At 40.2% G+C, this 20,617-nt stretch overlaps 1 protein-coding gene across 2 annotated transcripts in view; it reads right to left on the bottom strand.

The window, feature by feature from the left end:
* Positions 1–20,559, bottom strand: part of add3a (adducin 3 (gamma) a) — a 97,758-nt gene extending 77,199 nt beyond the window's left edge. Inside the window, exons 1-2 of one of the 2 annotated variants that reach the window (XM_026170322.1) lie at positions 20,337–20,559; positions 1,179–1,216 (exon numbers count right to left, since the gene is read on the bottom strand). The gene's annotated coding sequence lies outside the window, so the exon portion shown is untranslated. The remainder of the gene's footprint in view (positions 1–1,178; positions 1,217–20,336) is intronic. The other variant, XM_026170323.1, reaches the window with a different exon arrangement.
* Positions 20,560–20,617: the final 58 nt, after the last annotated feature.

The following is a 20,617-nucleotide window of genomic DNA, read 5'->3' as shown; positions in this document are numbered from 1 at the left end:
CCAATATCCAGCTTTCTGGGCTAGTATCAGACTGATATCCGATCCACTACTGTCAAATTCCTAGAATTGAATGAATTCTAGGATTGGCTTTCAAACTAAAAGCAATACTGCCATATGGCCCCCACAAACTCAAACTACAGGGGACAGGCACACGATGCTTCCATCAGAAGACTTGGAAAAAAGCTTTGTAGTTTCAAATTCTGAAGATGGTCAAACATCCAAAACCCATTTTGCAGTGGAAAAGGGTTCTGTGGGCTTCTGTGGACAGTGGAAGTTTATTCGAGATAACAAAATTCTAGGACATTAGGACTATCATTTGAAAACAGAAGAACGGCAACCACCAACCACGAGCTTTATTTATAACCAGGAATCATACTTGAGGTTTTGAACTGGAAAATCTGCACAAAACCAGAAAAGTTTCTACTGTGTGTCCAGGTATGTAGACAGTTGTATATGTTTAGAAAAGAAAAAAAAACCCCAACTGTGTTTGTCGGGAAATAAAATTCATAAAAGATCCATTAATATTGGTTACAAACTAAAATAAATCGCGCCACGTCATAAAAAGTGCAAAAGCTTTTGCACTGTAGTCTATGCAATCATCCTTATTAGTTGTAAGATTTTAAAACTCCTAATGGAAGTAAAATAAACACAAGGTCTCCACTATAAAGCTGGTACTGACTTAAAATTGCACTGGAGCAGAAAAACAAGAGTGACAAATAGGCTTAAAAATATCAGTCACCAAAAGTGGAAGCAGACTATGTGTTAACAGCCTAAATACACATTAAAGGCGATTAAAATTTGAGCTACTTTGCAGAAGGGAAAGGTCTGGTGCTTTTTTCTCTACAGAATGACTTTGAGCACATAAAAACTCTGGCCACAAGTTTACCACTGACCGAAGCTAAGTCAAGGCTCTCCACAAACCTTTCAGTATTACACTCCATGTACCTCCCTTTGTCCTTGATAAAACCATAGAGGAGGGTGGAGGCATCTGGACTACAGACCGAAGAAAATAAGAACTTTCCATTTCACTCAACACTACATTTAAGACTTTACTCACCATCCTCTGTTCTGCTGTAAAATAATACTCAAAGCAGCGCTGTGGTGTTTATGCAGTGAACAGGTGTTGCGAAAGCTTGTGCAGAAGCTTAAATGGTGCGTGCTGATGTCAAATTTCTTACCTCTCTGGGGACTGGCCGAGGTGATGACGTCTCGCCAACTAGGACAAAAACAAAATAAAAACTTTTTTTTTTTACTTTCTACCTCCAAGTTCAGTAAAACTCTGAGCCACATTGCGAGTCTGTGGTGAGGACATCTGACACAGAGGCTGATGCACCCACTGGTTTAAACATTTACGCATTGTGCGCTTATGAAGTCTGTAATCCTGAAATACAAATACAGCAAATTAGCCAGGAATGAGTGAAACAAACCTAAAATCAAAGGTAGAGAGGCATCTCACAACAAAAGTAATGAAGTCTACTTTTCCCCCTCAAGCCTTTTCATTATCCCATCTGAGTAATTTAACATACTCCCAAAAATCCAAACAAAAAAGAAGACATTTAATTAAGCTAAAATCTGAAATGTCTCATGGACTTCCATCAGGAATGGTCACAATGTGTTAAACTAGGTCGAAGAACAAGACGAGTCTAGAGTCTAGATTACGCAGTCTTAGGAGCTGAAAACGGCCACTTGAGGCTGCCCTCAAAAACCAATTGATCCCCAAAGAATTTTCGATTAAAATACCCAACTCCATGCATGAATGTAATATTTTTATAGTCTGTTACAAAAATTGATTTGGGTCTCTAGTGAATTTACTCAAGTCCACGAAGAGGTGCCTTTCTGTATTATTCACCAATTTGGATCCAGTTGATGCTTAAAGTTAGGGGCATGACTGCTTCACCTGACACGTGTAAATTGCTATCTAGAAGGCCACACCTTCAGTAATTCAAGTCACTGAATTGGACCTCTGCACTGTTTTTTGTGCTGTTGATAACTTTAGAGTACTTTTAATTGAATTATCTGTCAAATATCATGGCTGGCTGTGGTGACTGTTTTACTTTCCATGCTTTTAGGGGTTTATACTGAGACGTCCCTGACCTTGTATCTAACCAGCTTCCTTACAAAGGAAATTGTAAATGTTCCCCCCCCCCCTCTTCTTTTACAAACGTTTAAGAGTGTACTTTAATTATCCCTTTACTACCATTTCCCAGTAGTACCCTGGCCATCACTGGATGTGGCTCATTTAGAACTCATTATTGTGCATGTATGAGCAATTGCACTGGTCTCAGTGTGTGTTCTAGGTCACAGCGGTCAGCAGTTTCCAACATAGAGACTAGGCTGTGCCTCTGTACTGTAATAGCGGCTACACCAAGCAGCAGGAGGCCTGAGGGACACGGTTTGCCTTTGATAGACATCCATGTCATCTGCATAAACACCAACTGTGTCAACACCAGGGAGCATGGGTCACTGTAGAAGAACGCGAGTGCAGACTGACAGCATGTTAAATGTGTTTTTGCTAAGTGCTGCGCCTGAATTCCATTCCAATGACAATTGGTAACTGGGAATCAAAAACATTACAAAAGTGTAACAAATATGGAACAAGGTAGTGCGAAAACATTGGGAACATTTAGGCTTGGTCGGTGCTTTTTTAGATCAACAAGTAACTGTAACTTAAGTAGGCCTGAGAATAACTTGAGGAATACCTCAATTTCCATACCTGGATGATTGATCATGCATCAAGACGTTTTGGAGTATATTTATATTTTATTTTACAGGATTATCTACCCAATAGTATGGTCTTCTATGAGGTACAGGCCATCCAAGAAGTCTTTCTTCAACTTTGATGAATGAAATTCTAACATTTTTTTTTCTAGTTACTTTGTAATACTTTACAGGTACCCACGTTTGCGTGTTATATGCCAGCTAAGTTTACAAGTAATATTTATAATAAAGCACTGCTAACTTAGTACTCTATCGAAATGTGCGAAGATTATCTGGTTCCACCTGATTAGTACTCCAAGTGATCATCGTGAGTAACGGGCAGAACAATTACATCCTCTTCCACTAGAGGGCAGTGCAACTACCCGCTATCATTAAATGGGTTGCCAACTGCCAGTAAAAAAGACGAAGAAAAAAATGACGCAATAGACATGCGTGACGACGCGTGATTGCAAAAGATAAATATTTGAAAAGAAAAAGTAGTCGATCTGATCTGGGTCCTGGAAAATTCCAACCCAGATGAAGAACCTATCATGAATACTGGTCAGAATAAAGCAAAAAAAAGGTATACTGGGGACAAACAGAGTCAATTCCACAATACCCGGTGCACGGGGAAAAATTATGAATATGCTTTTTGTGATATTTTTGTTTGTTTGTGTGCCGTACGATTTTTCTAATGTGAAATATATGTGCTGTGCATCCAAAAGGTTGTGAAACACAGCTCTATCCTCTAGTCTAAATATGGCCATGTTTGGCTCCAGAAACATCAAAATGGTAAAGGGCAGTCCTTAGAGATCTCTGCTTGGATTATTTCTGTTACTGTTCAGCTAAAACCCATCAGACAGACGAAAAAGAGGAGTTCCTGCTGTCTAGATTACCTAACTGTGGACACAATGACTGGAATTGTCAGCTGGTTCTAGAAATATGCATTATTGGAGCACTGCATGAGGCTGTATAAATGTAAAAAAGCACCAGATTTTACAGTAGTTATGGAAACACCTCTGTCCGGGTTGGCTGACTGAACAGGAATTGAAATCACCTGGTTGAAATGTTTTTGTGTTAGTGCAGGTGGAGAAAGGAATTTTCCTCCACTTCTCAGGTGTGGACTGACATGAGAAGTGTGAGAAGCATGAATCTCATTGACAGAGGGTCTGTACTCTTTTACAGCTCCGATGGTGAACTTCCTTTTTAAACAAAAGCAGAGAAGTCCGCAGACCACAGAGTTCTTTGGCTGAGTGATCCGACAGAACTCCAGGGTTCTTTATTCAGACCTTGGTATTCATCTACCCCAACTCTAGTAGCACAGCAAAGCCAATGATTTAGCTAAACCATGGCTATTGTGCTTCCACACTTTCACACCGTCAGCAGAAATAATAATTGGCATTAGAGAAATGGAACTAGCAGAAAGAACTGCTTCAAGTCATTAGCAATGCCCAGCGCTGCACTTAACATACTACTCACTTTTTCCTTGGGCGACATGCAGGGACAGTTACATAACCGTTTTTGCTGACCACTGTGGTGGCCCTACTGATTGGGAGGATGTGACTGTCCAACCATGCAGCATGACCCCCTTTAGCCTTATTACATAAAGTCCAGACAAATTAAGTGCAACTTTTTAACCATTTGCTGCTTTAACCTTATTAAGGGAGGTTACTAATGAAGTTTTCAACCAATTTTAGGTAGCTTCTAATGGAGTGATAGCACCTCCATGTCATCAGCTACTATAGAGACCTCTTTTAAAAAATAAATAAAAATAGACAAGATGAGAGAGAACTTTGCTTGTAGACTTGTTAGTTTTGCAGCAGTTACACAACAACTCATTACTCTGATTTTGTCAAAAGGGCTTAGAGAGATGAGTGAAAACCCCAATGGAATTTTGACAGTCTTTAAATTCAGACTCATGAAGAAGAGGACAGGTGTTCCCTCTACAGCTATCGACCAGATTTATCCACATTGGGAGTAGACAGCCAGAAATCAGGGCACACAACAAAGCAAAAAACTATCAAATCTTGAGGACAACCTAAAGGAAATACTGGCATGCATTAAGATTTGTTTATTTTCACCATCAGTTTCAGAACAGATGGCTGATAAGGCAGGCTGTCAGAACTGTGCCCGTTCAGTAGGATGCAGCAGCAGATGACAGTTTTTAAAAATGTTATTCGGATGTAAGACATAAACCCATTTATGCAAGTAAACACACATGGACTCGTGCAGCTTTGTTAACTGACTACAAGCATGCAAGCCTTTACCTTTTCTTCAGTTTCTACAGCTGATTTAATTACAGTACACAGAATTACCCTCTAGTATTCTCAAATTAAATCAAGGGAAATAAAATTAGAAGAGACATATTACATTTAGCTTGCTTAACTTTCACTCTTAATTGTTCTCCTTGAGTTCCAACAGCAGTTTGTCAGATGGTGCGTTACTGACGTGTGTGGATAAATTCTTCCACAGCTGTGCTACTACTGTGTTAACATTTAAAAGTGAAGAAAATAAAGTCGTTTTTCACATCCAGTCATTCATTTCCAATCTGTTCAGCTGAAAACAAACAAACAAACAAAAAAAAAAAAAACCAACCCCCACCACCAACAACAACAACAACCACAACCCCTGAACTGAACAGTTTTCTCCACCTTCTTTTTGCAACAATGTCAGACCTGATGTAAGCATCAGATGTGCAAACAATTTGTGGGGCGTTATCTTGATTCCCACTCTGAGTTATGAGTTTGAAGTTCAGGAATTTACTAAAATATTTCTACGATCCACCAAACTCTATTACCGCAGCCCACTACAGAACTTGCCTCTAGTATATTCTACTTCATGCGTATCCCTATGATAGAGTACAAGTTGTTTTTGATACCCACTCTTCCTCAATCTGTTGACCACAGTCAAAATTTCAAAATCACTTAAGCCCATTTTAAATGTTTCAGAAGTAGCAATATCTAAATATGACATCAGACATGCCAAAACAGAGTTTTATTTCCTTTTGGATATTATGTTCTCCATTAGTCAAAAGATTGAGGATATATTTTAGTCCACTCTTAGAAAGTGTACAGGTAAAAATGCCTTTCCACTCATGCTGAACACTGAAAGCACTTCTTCAATACAACCCACATTCATTTATATTGCTTTTTATTTCATACACTTTTTAATCAAACAGGCACAAACTTCCCAAAGTGTTTTTCAGAGGTTCAGTATCTTGCCCATGAAAGCTTTAACACGAGGACTAGAGGAATATTAGGATTAGTAAACTACTAGCTCTTCCTCCTGAGCCACAGCTGCCCCTTGGTTTCTTTCAGTTTAATACAACCCTGACTCATGACCTCAAAAATATAAATATATACATAAAAACTAAATATTAGAGTGAAATTATACTAAACTACACCTATGCTTTTTATAATTTGACTAGTCAAAATGAACAATGTGAATGCTCGCATCAATAAACACGCCCCACCCAAACGGAACAGTTCTCCGTCAACACAAGGCAAACCAGTTTTCATTAATTAAGCATCAGATGAATCCTGTGTGGGCTACAAAACAGCTCCAAACACTAGCACCACAAACCCATAACGGCTTATGCAGTGTTAAAAAAAAATAAATCTTTTTCATCACTTTAAGACTCCACAACAGCATTTATTCAATAAGAAACTCACTGACCAATGATATTATCATGTTCATGAACTTATAAGATAAACTTTCAAGACTAATATTGTTAAATATTGTCCATTGTTCTTATGCAGTGTCAGAGCCCTCTGTTGCTCTCTCAGGTTCATCTTGTGTTCGTTGTTGGCAGTCAGCCACACTCACAAAGCCCATCTGAACAGATCAGACAGCTGCTTTAACAGGAAGAGAGTCATGTTGAAAGATGGGTTCAGGCAAAGTACATGACAAACACCATCCTGGATACAACCCCAATAAGCACTCATTTTTGTTACAGTTTATTTTATTAACAATAACAACTCCAAAATGCGATACACTGTTAATCCCAGAAGATAAACTCTCCTCTTTGTTTAGGCGAGAGGTCAGGCTCAGCCGTGCATCAGCTGAAGCTGATGTGCAATCGAATGAAACACAGAGATGTCTTGCTCAAGGGCATTTAAGCGGTACTTAATGGGAGCGCCAGTCTGGTTAAACACTGATCTGACACTTTGAACAGATATCAGTCTTAAGTTGGCGGGTCTATTACGTCTTTACTGCACCATGTATCAGCAGCTGTGCACCAGCTAGGACAGCATGGAGGAAGTTGCAAAGGATCAGCAATTTGGACATACTTCATATTTGTTACATCAACAGCTTTTCTTTGTATGAATGATTCTTTTCCCCTTTATTTTTATTTATTTAAGCTAAATTGCAAGTTGGCTGACCCAAAATGAAAACCCGATCCGTATGATGCTTTCAGAGCCGGCTCTTAGTCGCTCTCACTCGCTAATATTCCATTTAAACCCTCGTCAGCAAGCACTTAATGGGACATGATGTGCTGTTGTCAATTCAATTAATATCATTATATCATCTGATATAAACTTAATTGCTTCACACTAACAAGAGGTGAATAACGATAATAATTTTTTCATTATTTTTTCCACTGAATTCATCTTTGGCCTGTTGTCACTGGTATCAAATATTTGTTAGTATATTTTTAGCCAATAAATACCATTTTGGTAAATTTATATTCTTGGATACATTTGTTACAAATTTATTTTCTAGAGTTAGGAAAGTAATTTCAAGCCTGATGTTCCCTTAAAAATAAAAGAATGACCTTCAGCCGCTTTGTCAGAATGAGGAATATAGTTCATCAATTTAACACTGGCACCAGATCAGTCCTCTCTATCAGCAGATACCCAAAGTCAAGGTATCTGCGTCATATTGGCGCCATCAAAATTGGATTATTTCTCCCCAAATCAATGAACGAGTTAGCTGATTAATGCATTTTTCCAAGACATTATAACATTAACTATCCTAATAAGTTCAACTGAGCTTCAACTTACAGCCTGTGTGCAGATGTGCTTTTGATTTTATTTTGAAGGTGGTTGTAAGATGGATGTTTCTAACTCTAACACACTTCATTTCAAGATTTTCAAGCTCTGCCAATGAAAAGATTTCCAATAAAACTCAACACTAAAATGACCAAGACTGATCTCTCCTGTCACCACATATATATCCAAACAATCTGGAATTTTACAAGCACATTTATACATAAAACATAAAGCTGTTTTGCTAAATATTCAAAGGCTTATGACTTCAAGTGCCCAGTTAGACACTAAAAGCACAATAGCCAACATGGAAGTTTGTATTGTAACAAAGAACAGCTGAAAAACTGAGCAAAATGTTTACTGTTTGAGATGGGTTTTTCCCTTTTAAACACACGACATTAAAACTGCATTAAAAGAGTTTTAAACCCCCCCCTCCCATAGATTCTTGCGAAACTCATTTCCAGCAAGTATTTGGCATTCACTGTATTATTGGTGCTCTCATTATGTCCATGATGGAAATGTTTTGGACTTGAAAAGTTAAACTCACTCCCACACAGATGTGTCACAGATCGATTTGTCATGATTTCCCCTTACTGTGATGTTCCACAGGCCATGAAACACACTTTTCAGGCACAATAAAACAGATTGAGATTCAAACTACTGACAAGTGTAGCAACACTGCTTTGAGCACAAGACAAATGACACTCGTGCAAGTTAAAAGCAATTGTTCTTGAAAACCCATACTGTGTTACCGGCCCATCAAGGGCTCAGAGACAGTCTGCAGGTATCACACGACCGTGTTGCGTTTGTTTAACCTCACACCCAAAACATATCAGTAGCCATCCTGAAAGGACGGAACAAAAGATGGTCCCTGCCAGAGATTTCCTCTGCTGAGGTAGAGGAAATACAACATTCCCATACTTCTCATCCTGTGACAAGAGTCCAAACATGTGACACAACACCACATACATCTGATAGGGTATCTCCTCTAGACTGCAACAGATACATCCTCAGTGGAAACAGTGTCTGAGAGTGAGAACTGATAACTGTTTGTCATCTGTTTAAAACGCTTAAAGGAAAAACAGACTCAAATTATTTTTATGATTTAATCAAAGTTTAATATGGACTACTTCAGAGTACTGCTGGGAACTAGAAAAAGAGCCTATTTGCCCCATATTGTTTTCTCTTTATTGGCTTCCTGTTAAACCTAAACCGGATTTAAAACCACATCATCCCAACAGAGTACTTTGAAAAATATTCCTAGGAACCACAAGAACAAAGTAGAATGGGAAGCAGAGCCTACAGCTTTCAGGCCCCCCCTTTTATGGAAACAGCTCCCAGTTTGGATTCAGGAGAGCAGATTAGATTAGGCTCAACTTTGATAAAACTTGTTCAGGTCACCCTGATCTACCTCACCGAGCATGTCTTCTTCACTCACTGTTTATTTATACACCACTTTGCATTTATTCATTAGCTATTGTTAATCTCTGGCTCTCTAACAGTCCATCTTCCTTCCCTCACCCCCCAGCAACCCGTCCCTGAGCCTGGTGCTGTGAGAGTTTCTTCCTGTCAAAGGAGACTTTGTCTTTCCCACTGTCACCAAATGCGTCCTCTCATGTGGTCTGTCTGTCTTTATGTCTGTAAAAAGCTGAACTGAAAATTACCTTTAAAAAACAAACAAACCCTTTACAAAAAGGTTATACTATAAAACAATGTCCAACTATCTATACCACACAATATAGTGTCTTCTCCCAGCTATGTCCTGTGTCCAGGGAGGAGACACAAATACGTTGGGGTTGCACAATAAAGGGCATCTGCCATAAAAATCTACCAACTGAGCTACAAGCTGTGTAAACCCCTTCATAATAAGGCAGCCATTAAGTAAAGTAGCTCATGTTGGATAAATAATGGATAAAATAAATAACAATAATTTATAATGATTAAGCCACCTGTAAAACATCATTATGCATCTTCTGAACCAGTGTCATTGATTAAACTTAAATTAATATTGTGTATGTTATTACTGAAAGACATTTATACAATCTAAACAGTACCTGGTCATCCTAATTTCTTTACTTATACTTAAAACTGAAGGTGCAACACAATAATTCTGGCTTAGCTAGTGATGAGAAATAAAATTTGTGCTAAGAAAAACAGAACAAGATAACTCACAAATCTAAACTGACATATCGACATGACTTGACAGACTGAAATACAAATGCAGCGTTTCCTCAGTCTTTGCTTAATGACTTTAGGGTGGATCTTTTCTTTATAAAAGTGCAATGTTGCAATCAGAATACACAGGATATTATGCAATATTGCTTCTTAAGTAACTTAAACTCATAAGATATAGCAAACACTGGATGTGATGGAGTGCAATCTGTTATCTTACGACAGCCTGTTTATTTCTGTTCCGTCTCAGCAGGTTTCCCTCTATAATGACTGAGAGACTACGGGCAAACAATCCCACAGCCAGTAAGACCTACAACAGATAGATTCTGTGCTGCAACACAGATACATATATTTGTTTGCGCTTTTAATTTTCAGTTAGTATTAACCAATTTCAGAAACCCATGGACAAATTATAAAATGAAAGATGTAAAATTAGCATCTAAAAAGTAAGAAGCACCATCAGCAAGAACAGGAACATAAAAATGTGCAGTTTACTTAAATTCAATGAAATCTAAAGGGAACCCAGGTGTATACACATCAATGTGCTGTTCAAATACACAAACATGTAAAAGAGTGTAATGTGCAAACAAACACAAGCCATGCGCACACACAAACTACCCTAAAAACGTGCTGTCGGGGCTAGTGAACAGAATGCATCACTAATGACATGCAGCAGCCCTCCAGCAAAGCTAAGGCAGAGCAACAGCACAGTGTAATAAACGCACTGCTCCTGCACATACAGTATTGCGATTTGTCTTGCAGAAACATTGACCTCGATACCAGACTGAGGTGGGAGTTCAGAATGAGGTAAGGTCCCAGCTTTAGTAATGACGTCAAAGCACACATAAAACCCTCTGGAATATTATACTGTATTTGTACTGGAGCTCTCGAGGACAAACTTAAAAGTTGTTTTAATGATAGCCTGAGCTGACCAAGTATTCGCTTTCAGGAAACTGTCAGATTTAAGGTAGAGTGCAGGTGATGAGCTACATGCCTCTGTACATGTAAATTGTTTTTTTCCCTCTTCAACTTCTTTTCCACCATCAAGTTACACCCGGACACTTTACCAAGGTTTAAACACTCAAAAATTTGCTGTTGCTTAAATTTCAGTGAGTCCTTTCATAGCTGTCTGACGTGTACACATTGTTCCAATGCATTCTGCATTTAGGGAATTTCAAAGACACTTTTGGACACATGGGAACTTTTTTGACACTTTACCTGTGAGCACGCAGATGTCCAACACAGTAGAAAGTGCTAGAAAAGGAAACAGTCTGCCGGCATCCTAACAAGAAGTGTGTATGAGGTTCAGCTGCACTCATGTGAGAACAGAACTGGCAACTGTGCAAAGAATTCACAGCAAACAAGCAGGTGCAGCGGGTGTCACTCCTGCACGCCCAACCTACCCTATAAATAAATCTGAGTATAGAGCTCGGTATAGTGACGTCATCAGCGACTACATTATGGAACCATTGTTCACGCAAATCCAAGCAGACAATGGAATATATGGAGGTAGATGCTGCTTTTGAGTTAAATTGTGGAGATTGCTGTGTTGTAAAATTACACAACTGCACATTTGAGTAAGGTGGAAGCAGCAACAAGGATCTGATGTCACGGAGCCAACTATATATGGCTTGGCTAGCAGTTGAGTTGGAAGAAGAAAAGACATCCTAAGCAACATTTTGGAAATTATGTTGACCACCCCATTGTCACGTTGGTGACTAATAACACATGTAACTGTTGTGGTTACATGTCATAATGCTGTTGCTATGTTACACACCTTAGAAGTGGCAGTCACCTTGGCTGTAGCTACATGGCAGCATAGCTAGAATATAGGAAACTCTTTCTACAGCTTCTGCAATAGTGCGATGCTGCCCCACTGTTACACGTCAAACGCACAGAAGTTGGAGAAAATGGGAAACCTGAACATCGGTAACTCAACCCCTCCTAACATCGCTCCTTTGCCTCGTTTAGCTTCTCTCCGTGTCATGCTGCTGATACCGCTGCATCACATCTTATTACAGGTAATTTGGGTGTTTTTTGGGTGGTTTCTGACTTGATTCTTGAAACATTATCTGGAGTTCATACCACTATAATGTGATCAAGGTTGTTGCACATCTGACTCTACCAAGTTATATGACTGTCAGATCTCAGGAGTACAAGTCTACATAACTCGATCATCGATCCAGCAAACAGAAAACTTACTGCAGTTTAAAATATCCGTCTGCCTTCTTTGGCCTCTTTTGAATTCACGTTACAACATTCATGCAGCATGCATACAAGGGTGGCATGGCCATGTGTAATTCAGCATAAGAATTACAGCGTGGATTTGCTTCATTATGATTCTGTCACCAACACTCACCGTCCAAGTCCATTTACTGGTACCGGTTACCTTCAAATACAACATTTCATTAAGGCCAGCTGTGACATGTGCTTAAAATAACATCAAATGATTGCTGAGTGATCCCTGGGAAGCACAGGTGCAAGAAAACCACATGGCTGACTGTCTGGGGTTCTCAGTGTCATTAAAATCAAAACAATAACAACTCTCACTGTGTGCCATATAAACGTCAGCACTGTTTTGTAAGAAGACATTGAGATTCATGTCGCATCTTGTCACACCCTACCACAGCACACAGGCAAATATAGCAAACTAAAGCATGACTAAGGATAACAAATAGTTTCCAAAACAAACTCAAGGTCACACTTGACAGTGCTGATGCTGCATTTTAGTCGAGCACAAGAGTTGAGTAAACAAGCTGACCCACATAGCGATAGGACAGAGGAGCACAGTACAGTACATACCCACACCAACACCAGGTTTCAGCAGCTAGCCGAGGCTCAGCGCACCTACTGAGATTTGTCACAGTGTGTGATGTGACAATACCATGGTGTGCCCCTGTGCGTTTCCACAAGGAGGAACCAAGCCAAGGGCGTGCCTAGCAGATGATGTGGTAAATGTAGCTGTTTGGTCACAGAGGCAATAAAGTGTGTTTCCTAAACAAGGCCAACCGGAGTTCACTCTCTCACACACTTACTTTCACTTCTTTTTTATAAAAAATACTGAAGTCACAAGTTAAACGATATCCAAGAATAAACAAAAAAATTATAAAAAAAAAACAAAAAAACTGTCAGAACCCAAATGGCCCACAAAAATACCACATTCAAATACAGTGGCCAAAGTGACAAGTTCATAACGGGTCCAGAATTTCAAAAAATTACCTAACCGACTTTGAAACAACCAAGCTGGTAACTGGGAAACAAATGCCACAGTATACATATATTTATACTGGCTATATAAATAAATCATCTGATTGTTGCATACAGGCCTGAACTGTGTGCTTTTGTACTGTTTGAACAGGAGTTATGGGGATGTACCAGTCAGGCCAATGCTGAGGTTTTTGTTTAGGTTAATAATTGTTGGACCTTTTGCATCAGGAAAAACACAAACATTGTTTATTAGCTGGATCCCAGAATTTCCATACAGTGTGTGAAAACAGAATTTCAGCTATTAGTCATACTCAGAAATGGCACTAGTGCATCCTTTCCAGATCCCCCGGCAGCAAGGGGATCAACACCCATAATGATGGCATGAAGGCATCCATAGAAGCTACTCACATGACTGGAAACACACGCACACACAGGATTAGGCTCCAATTAGGCTGACATGTACATGCTGTGAGGAATGGATTCAGATGACATTTTCTTCCCTTTGTCAGGAAATATGCGAAATGACACTCTGTTAATTGAGCAGATTCTGTGACCTGGAAGATTTCTCATCTAATCTCCATATTCATGCACAGTAATGGGAAAATGCCCCCCTACACACTCAACCCAGTGAAAACAGCAGTGTGGTTCTGTGACAGTGTTGCAACTACTTGCACTTTAAATTCTGATTACACCCACACATAAGCTACAAGTGCTACAAAGCACTGTTTTACTTTACTTTACTTTCTTTTTAGTTGTTTGAAGGGAACCTGCAAAGTAAGAATGTCATTGCTCTGCAGAGCCATTTGTGTTTTGCGGTGTACATGACAATAAACATCTTGAATTTTGGTTCTTGGCAGTTTCCAGTGGGATCTGAAACTTGTTGACCTGTGTAGAGAGACTTTTAATAAAGCGACCACCAGGGGGTGGTTCATAGGAGCCATCATCTGCCCCGAAAGTTCATTTGGCTCCAAGTCTCCTTCACCAGTGGTCATTGTCTGGCCGCGTTGCCATAGTTCCTATGCTCTAATATCTATGGAAACGCCTTCGAACTGCGTGAGTAGACCCATTGTTGACTCTCTGTCGGGCCTGTCCTCACACACACACGCTCACAAAAGAAACTATACAGTGAAACTAATGCTGTAAATATCAACACACATGCACATATTAATAAACACACCTCCCCAAAGCTGGATAGAAGTCATTTCTACTTCACGCTGGGTCAGATGCTTTCAGTAATTCATCCGCCCACAAGTGTATAATAAGGTTATTCTAACCCCACCCCGCTGGGACCTCTGGCAACCAAACAAATGTGTAATCTAAACACCCAGCCCACATGCATATCTCATCAAACAGCAACGTCAGTGGATGCACAAAGGCATAAAACAAGGAACTGTTTGGCTCCGTCTGAGACCTCGGAGTCAGGGGAATCGACGTATAAAAAAAATATGGAAGACTGATGCAGGAGATTGAGCGCAACAACAATGTAGTTTGTCGAGTTTTTTTTTTTTTTTTTTTTTTTTTTTACACACAAATTATTTTTGGATAATAAATTGATGTCATTGGCTAAAAAGCAGCTATTTTGTTTACGTTACCCCTTGAAGGAAAGTAGGCCAAATAGTCGAGAATGGAAGAGGATAATGTTAATCTCTTGCTCCATTATAGAGCTGGCCTTTTTTTTTTTTTCCCCTTTCTTTTTTTTTTAAAAATGGTAATTTTTTTTTTCATTAAGTCTTCTTCCTTTGCTACTTTATTGGTGCGTATTCTAAAGTGGTTACCCAGTAAATGTTTAACGTATAAGCTTCAACTGCTGAAAAGAACCACAGGCAATTGAAACTATGTGGAGATTTGTACACAGACATCAATGGGACATTTTCATCTACATGACTAGTAAATGTGCTGCCATGGAAACTTGGCCCTGTATTACTGATGGCAAATAGTCTAGAACAAAGCACTAGGGTGGAAATTCCTGTATCTGACAAATATCCTTGCAGTTAAACTAGCTTACCCACGCTAGTTGAGCTAGCCACAAGTCCCCCCAACACACAAACATATCCCAAGTTGAAAGGTTTAAAAGGTTGTGTATTTAATGGCCTAATCATTTCAAAGTTATCTAAGCTCATCTTATTGATTTAAAATAAATATAATCCATTATTATCATTACTACTACTACTACTACTACTACTACTACTACTACACTTACTTAGCACTTAGTTCCTCCTACGCCGAGCGGCGCATCGGGCAGCTAATGACCTCCATCGATGTCGGTCAGCGGCAACTGCTTTGGCTTCATCCCAGGCAATGTCAACGGTTCTCAGATCATTCATAAACGTTCGACACCATCTGATCTTTGGTCGGGGTTGCTTTTTCTTGCCAGTGCATGGGAGCCATGTAATGGTGATCTTGGCCAGACAATAACGGGGTAGACGTCAAATATGGCAAAGCGGAAGCGCAGTCAACTCTTGAGGTCTTCCTGAGTGAAGCCCAGCAGAGCAATGTCATCCGAGAAGTCCAAGTCGGTGAGATTACGTGCTTCGTGCCAGGGGACACCGATGCCAGCTTGGTCAACTGATCATTGCATGATGAAGTCAGTTACAAACAGGAAGAGGAAAGGGGATAGCACGCATCCTTGTCGGACGCCAGTATTGATCTTGAAGAAATCTGTGCAGCCGTCATCCGTCCGGACGCAGCAGCAGGAGTTGGAGTAGAGACCATGAAAGGCATCTACAAACTGCTGAGGGACTCTATAGTGGCGTAGGATAGCCCATAGAGTCGGCCGGTGGACGCCATCAAAAACCTTCTCGAAGTCAATGAAATTAATAGAAATCTTCCTTTGGTATCCCAATGTTGGTGGTGCTGGTGGTGGTCAGAGGGCCCGGTGGCGCCAGTGTCCGGCAGCCTCGCCTCTGTCAGTGCGCCCCAGGGCAGCTGTGGCTACAATGTAGCTTGCCGTCACCAGTGTGTGAATGTGTGTGTGAATGGGTGAATGACTGAATGTAGTGTAAAGCGCTTTGGGGTCCTTAGGGACCGAGTAAAAGCGCTATACAAATGCAGGCCATTTACCATGTTTGTTCAACAATCATGCGGAGGGTGAAGATTTGCTCGACGCACGACCGGCCACTCCGAAAGCCAGCCTGCTCTTCTCACAATTGTTCATCCACTGCACGTCGTAGCTGATTCAAAAGAACGAGGCAAAGCACTTTCCCGGGTACCGACAGCAACGTGATGCCCCACCAGTTGTTACAGTCATCCAAATCACCTTTCTTTGGAAGTTTGATGATGACACCTTTTGTCCAACATGCGATGTTGACCAGCAGGCGTTTAGGAGTCTTGTAAGGGCAGCTTCCAACTGGGGTCCACCATGCTTCAGCATTTCGGGGAGGATCTCGTGCAGGCCAGCGGCCTTTCCACTCTTGAGGAGTAGAATCAATGTCTTGACTTCGGCGGCGCAGATTTGTCCAATATCAACAGGAAGAAGGCCCATGGAAGGTTTTTGGCCTTGAACAGGTGGAGTGGCTCGGGTTGGTTCAGAGTATCGCAGAAGTGTTTGGCACAGCGTTGGTCTCTTTTCAGCTGCAGTAAGGAGGACGCATCCATTTTTGTCTCGGATTGGGACACAGCGGCCACCACGAGCCCCAGTTAGATCTCTTACAATGCGATATAAGGTTCGGGTATCGTTCCGGTCGGCTGCTTCTTTGTATTAAAATAGATTTGTATTACAAATCTATTTTAAATATCACTGGATTTTAAATATCCCTGGATTTTGGACTGAGAGGCTGGTTGATCATATCACTCAGTCCTACTCAAAACAATTTTCCATTCAGATAACATTGTAGCTCAAATGATAACAATAATAAAAACTTAAAATATTTTAGGTGGTTTGCATTGCTTTCTGTAAAACAAACAATGAGCCTTAAATTTCAGATTTAAAGTCTACAAAGCTATATTGTTCACCTGGGTAATAATACAGCCAAATTAAAATGCCACCGCAATACATTTGCCATCTTGTCTCATTGGGTGTAATAGACACACATACACATGCTTAAACAGCATGGCGTTTCATCCTCTCCAACCTTGTGGGCCTCCATCCTGTCTGACCAAACCCAGAGCAACTTGCCGAAACATGCCAAATGAATGACAGAGAGAGAAAAGTAAATCTAAGATGATAAAATTAAGCCAGCATGTGCACAAACGCACACATTCCCCAACAAAAGGAAAACACTCGAGTCCAAGACTCAATCAATTTGCAGTGAGAAGGGAGAGTGGAGCCACATGTTTTTGATAAGTCCTCTAGCAGAGCAGGGTGAGGTAATGATGAAGTCATCTCTGTCCTCTGGACAGGTTCAAATTCACTGGGCTGTACGCATTTTAAATAGCTTTGGGCTCACAAACACGTATACGTTTTTCTTGTGCAGTTCTGCGCAATAAAAAGACTGCATAAAACATTGAGGTGTGCAGGACGTATTAAGGCCAGGAAATAATAAAGGTGCACTAACATGTGGTCACTAAAGCAGCTCCTAACATAAAAAAAAACAAAAAAACAAAACAAAACAAAAAAACATTCATCAATTACCTTCAGTCTTAATATCTGCCTCCTTGTTTTTCTATTCCCGTTTCCACAAAACATTACCAAGCAATCCAGACTTACTATAGACACGCCTCATTAACGGTCCCTACAGACTGCACCCACTCAACCAGTCACAGCCACTCTGTTATTAAGTCACTTAATCTATGAGGCTGTCAGTCCAGTCCCCCACCACAATGGACATTGTACTTCCTGTGCCTGAGCATTCATCTGAAGATTAACTCAGTCATGTCTTGTGCTATTATAAAACTATTCATAAGAGACAAACAAGAGATCAGCTCAGACAGAAAGACGGCAGTTGTGTTGAACCCAAAGACTCCCTTCTGCTTGGCTCGTAAAGGTTCTACGCAAATGTAACTGTGTGTGCAGAATACAGGTAAACATCATAGGAATTTAATTAAGATGCAATGTAAGTTTAGTTAACAAGCTCCAATTTGCTTTCCACCACTATCTAGCACGAGCTGGTTTACATCACTTTACCAATAATCATTTGACAGAGGGTGAGTCATAAAGTACTGAAAGTCATATTGGTGGGGAAATCCAGTTAGATCACCTGCATGTTGCACCAATGACACCGTACAAGGAAGGGCATACAGTATAGTGATAATAAAGGTAGATGTGCTGGTAGATGGAAATTTGGGAGGAAAAACAGAAATCTTCAAAACCATATCAGGAAAGCATGACCGAGTTGTGTGAAAGCAAAGCTTTATCATAAATTATCTGCAACAAAAGCTGGATAAACTGATAAATGTTAGTCATTTTCCCCCTCCACTCTGTCAAAGCCCAATAATCTGCAATATTCCTCTTCTTCAGTCAACTAACATTAGAACCAAGAGACAGAAACCTCACCATCTCCCCTCCCTTGAGTCTCCAGCAACTGCAATATTCATGGGGACCTTACGAAACACTTGGAGTAAAAAACACAAGAGAAAATTGAGTTTGCATCAGAGAGGATGTGCAGAGGTGGAGTAAAAATAAATATGGAATATGCTCCCCCCGTGCAGTGAGTCACTGGTCTGGGTTAAATAGCTCAGTTATAGAAAGTCCCTGAAGGATTTTGAAGTAGGGCCCCTTCGATCTGAGTAAATCAGAGAAAGGGGGGAATACCGTTTTAGATTTCACGTCCATATGGCAAACATTCACAGCTTTTCAAAGAGCTCTGCTGAGCAAAATTAAAAGAGGGGAAGAAACAGAAACAAAAAAAACAAAAACCCAACATCAAGCATGTCAGGGTCCAGGCATTTTGGAGTCAATTATCATATTTGTCTGGGTTCGTTTTAGGTTCGGACAACCAGACTTTGGCATGGAAATGGATATCCTTACAGAGCCTTTACAGGTTGTGAAATATCTCATACACAGAGGTGCTGATGAGATGGGGTGACATAAAGGCACAAAGAAAGCGAGAGAGGGATGGAGGAAGCTTTCTTCCAGGCTTCTGAGCATAACCAAAAAAAAAAAAAAAAAAAAAGGGGGGGGGGGGGAATATGGGGGAAATTTAGGGAAATGACAGCAAGCAATGAAATACAAAGGAGGAATGACTATAAAGTCAGCTGCTGACCATTTAACTGCCCTTCACGAAACAAGCCTTGCCATATCACAGTTATTGTGACATAGGGTGTTATTGGCTGTGGGTAGGTATTTTGAACTGCCCCTACAGTGAGTGATATTCACTGTTTATTTAAAGAAACCAGATATGAAAAGATTTTTACTAACCAGAGGTGCTTCTGCAGGAGAAAGAGCTGCCCAGTTAGACTTCAAAAAAGGCTTTATTGTGGGCAAAGTGGTACTCCCAGATAAAACTGAAGCTTGTCGTTTCCACTTACATCCAGAGAGCAAAAGTTCAACAGTTTTGCAAAAAAAAAAAAAAAAAAAAGGGTTTATTTGCTTCTGAACCACAAGTCTTGATTGATGAAAATTTGCTAATAACTCATGTGATTTAAGCTATAAATTTAAAAAAGAAAAAAGAAAAAAGGATGTAGCAAACATCACAACAGGCCATTTTTAATGTTCTTACACATTCTGGATTTGGAGATGTCAGACTCAATTTGAAACTTTCTGTAGATGAAAAGAAAACATCCTGATTACAAGGATTTTGTTGTACACTTTTTAAGTATTAGAAACCGGCTAAATGCTAGACATGTGTAGACAGGCATTAGCCATCTCTGAAAACACATACTGTATGTTGAAATTGGGGATGCTCCACATATGGCAGACATTGGCTCTGTTGACCGAAATAAGCTGATCATGATTGGATTAACTGATGACAATGGCTTCTTTCTTTGTTTATAAAGCTTTTATGTCGCATCACCTGCAAGCTGGCTGGATGTTGGATGATGAAGTGATAAAAGGCATAAATAAAAGGGGAGAAAACAAACATTAAAAAGAATACAAACAATAAATTATTAATAAATGAATAAGTTAGTTGTTGTAATTTAAACACTGTTTTTACACTGGTGCAACACTAATAGTAAAGCTGATAAAGGACACTGAGTGCAGGTGCAGAAGGTACTACTATAGTATACTTGACCTTCAACTTTAAAAACTCACTGAAAATGAAAATGTTATAAATCCCTATTATAAAAGGTCAATAAAAGGACTCCCAAGCTAGAATGTTTTCCACTGTTCGAATGAATAAATGAAAAGCTGTGTAGACCCACGGTACATGTATTATACACCAAACATGTGAATACCTGCAATGAGGAGGTCTCGCGTTAGAAGCAGCCAGTAGATCTGCAGGCGTGCACTTGTCCCCGACCTTCTCTGTCTCCGACTCGTTCAGCTTCAGCTCAAACGAGCAGATGTCCGGTAACTTTCACTGACGTTCAGGCAGTAAGGTGGTGTTGACCCGCTCCCAGCGGGTAGAGCAGGCAGCACGCATGCTGTGGAGATCATATGCCGGCTGAAGCGGAAACACGACATCAGCTCACAATATAGCAGGAAGTGAAATGTGCTGAAGTAGGCGGTGCATTTT

Source organism: Astatotilapia calliptera, chromosome 6 (assembly GCF_900246225.1).
Source record: "Astatotilapia calliptera chromosome 6, fAstCal1.2, whole genome shotgun sequence".
Classification (NCBI taxonomy): Eukaryota; Metazoa; Chordata; class Actinopteri; order Cichliformes; family Cichlidae; genus Astatotilapia; species Astatotilapia calliptera.
The sequence above is the reverse complement of the archived record's forward strand: the minus strand, read 5'-3'. Positions and strand labels throughout refer to the sequence as shown.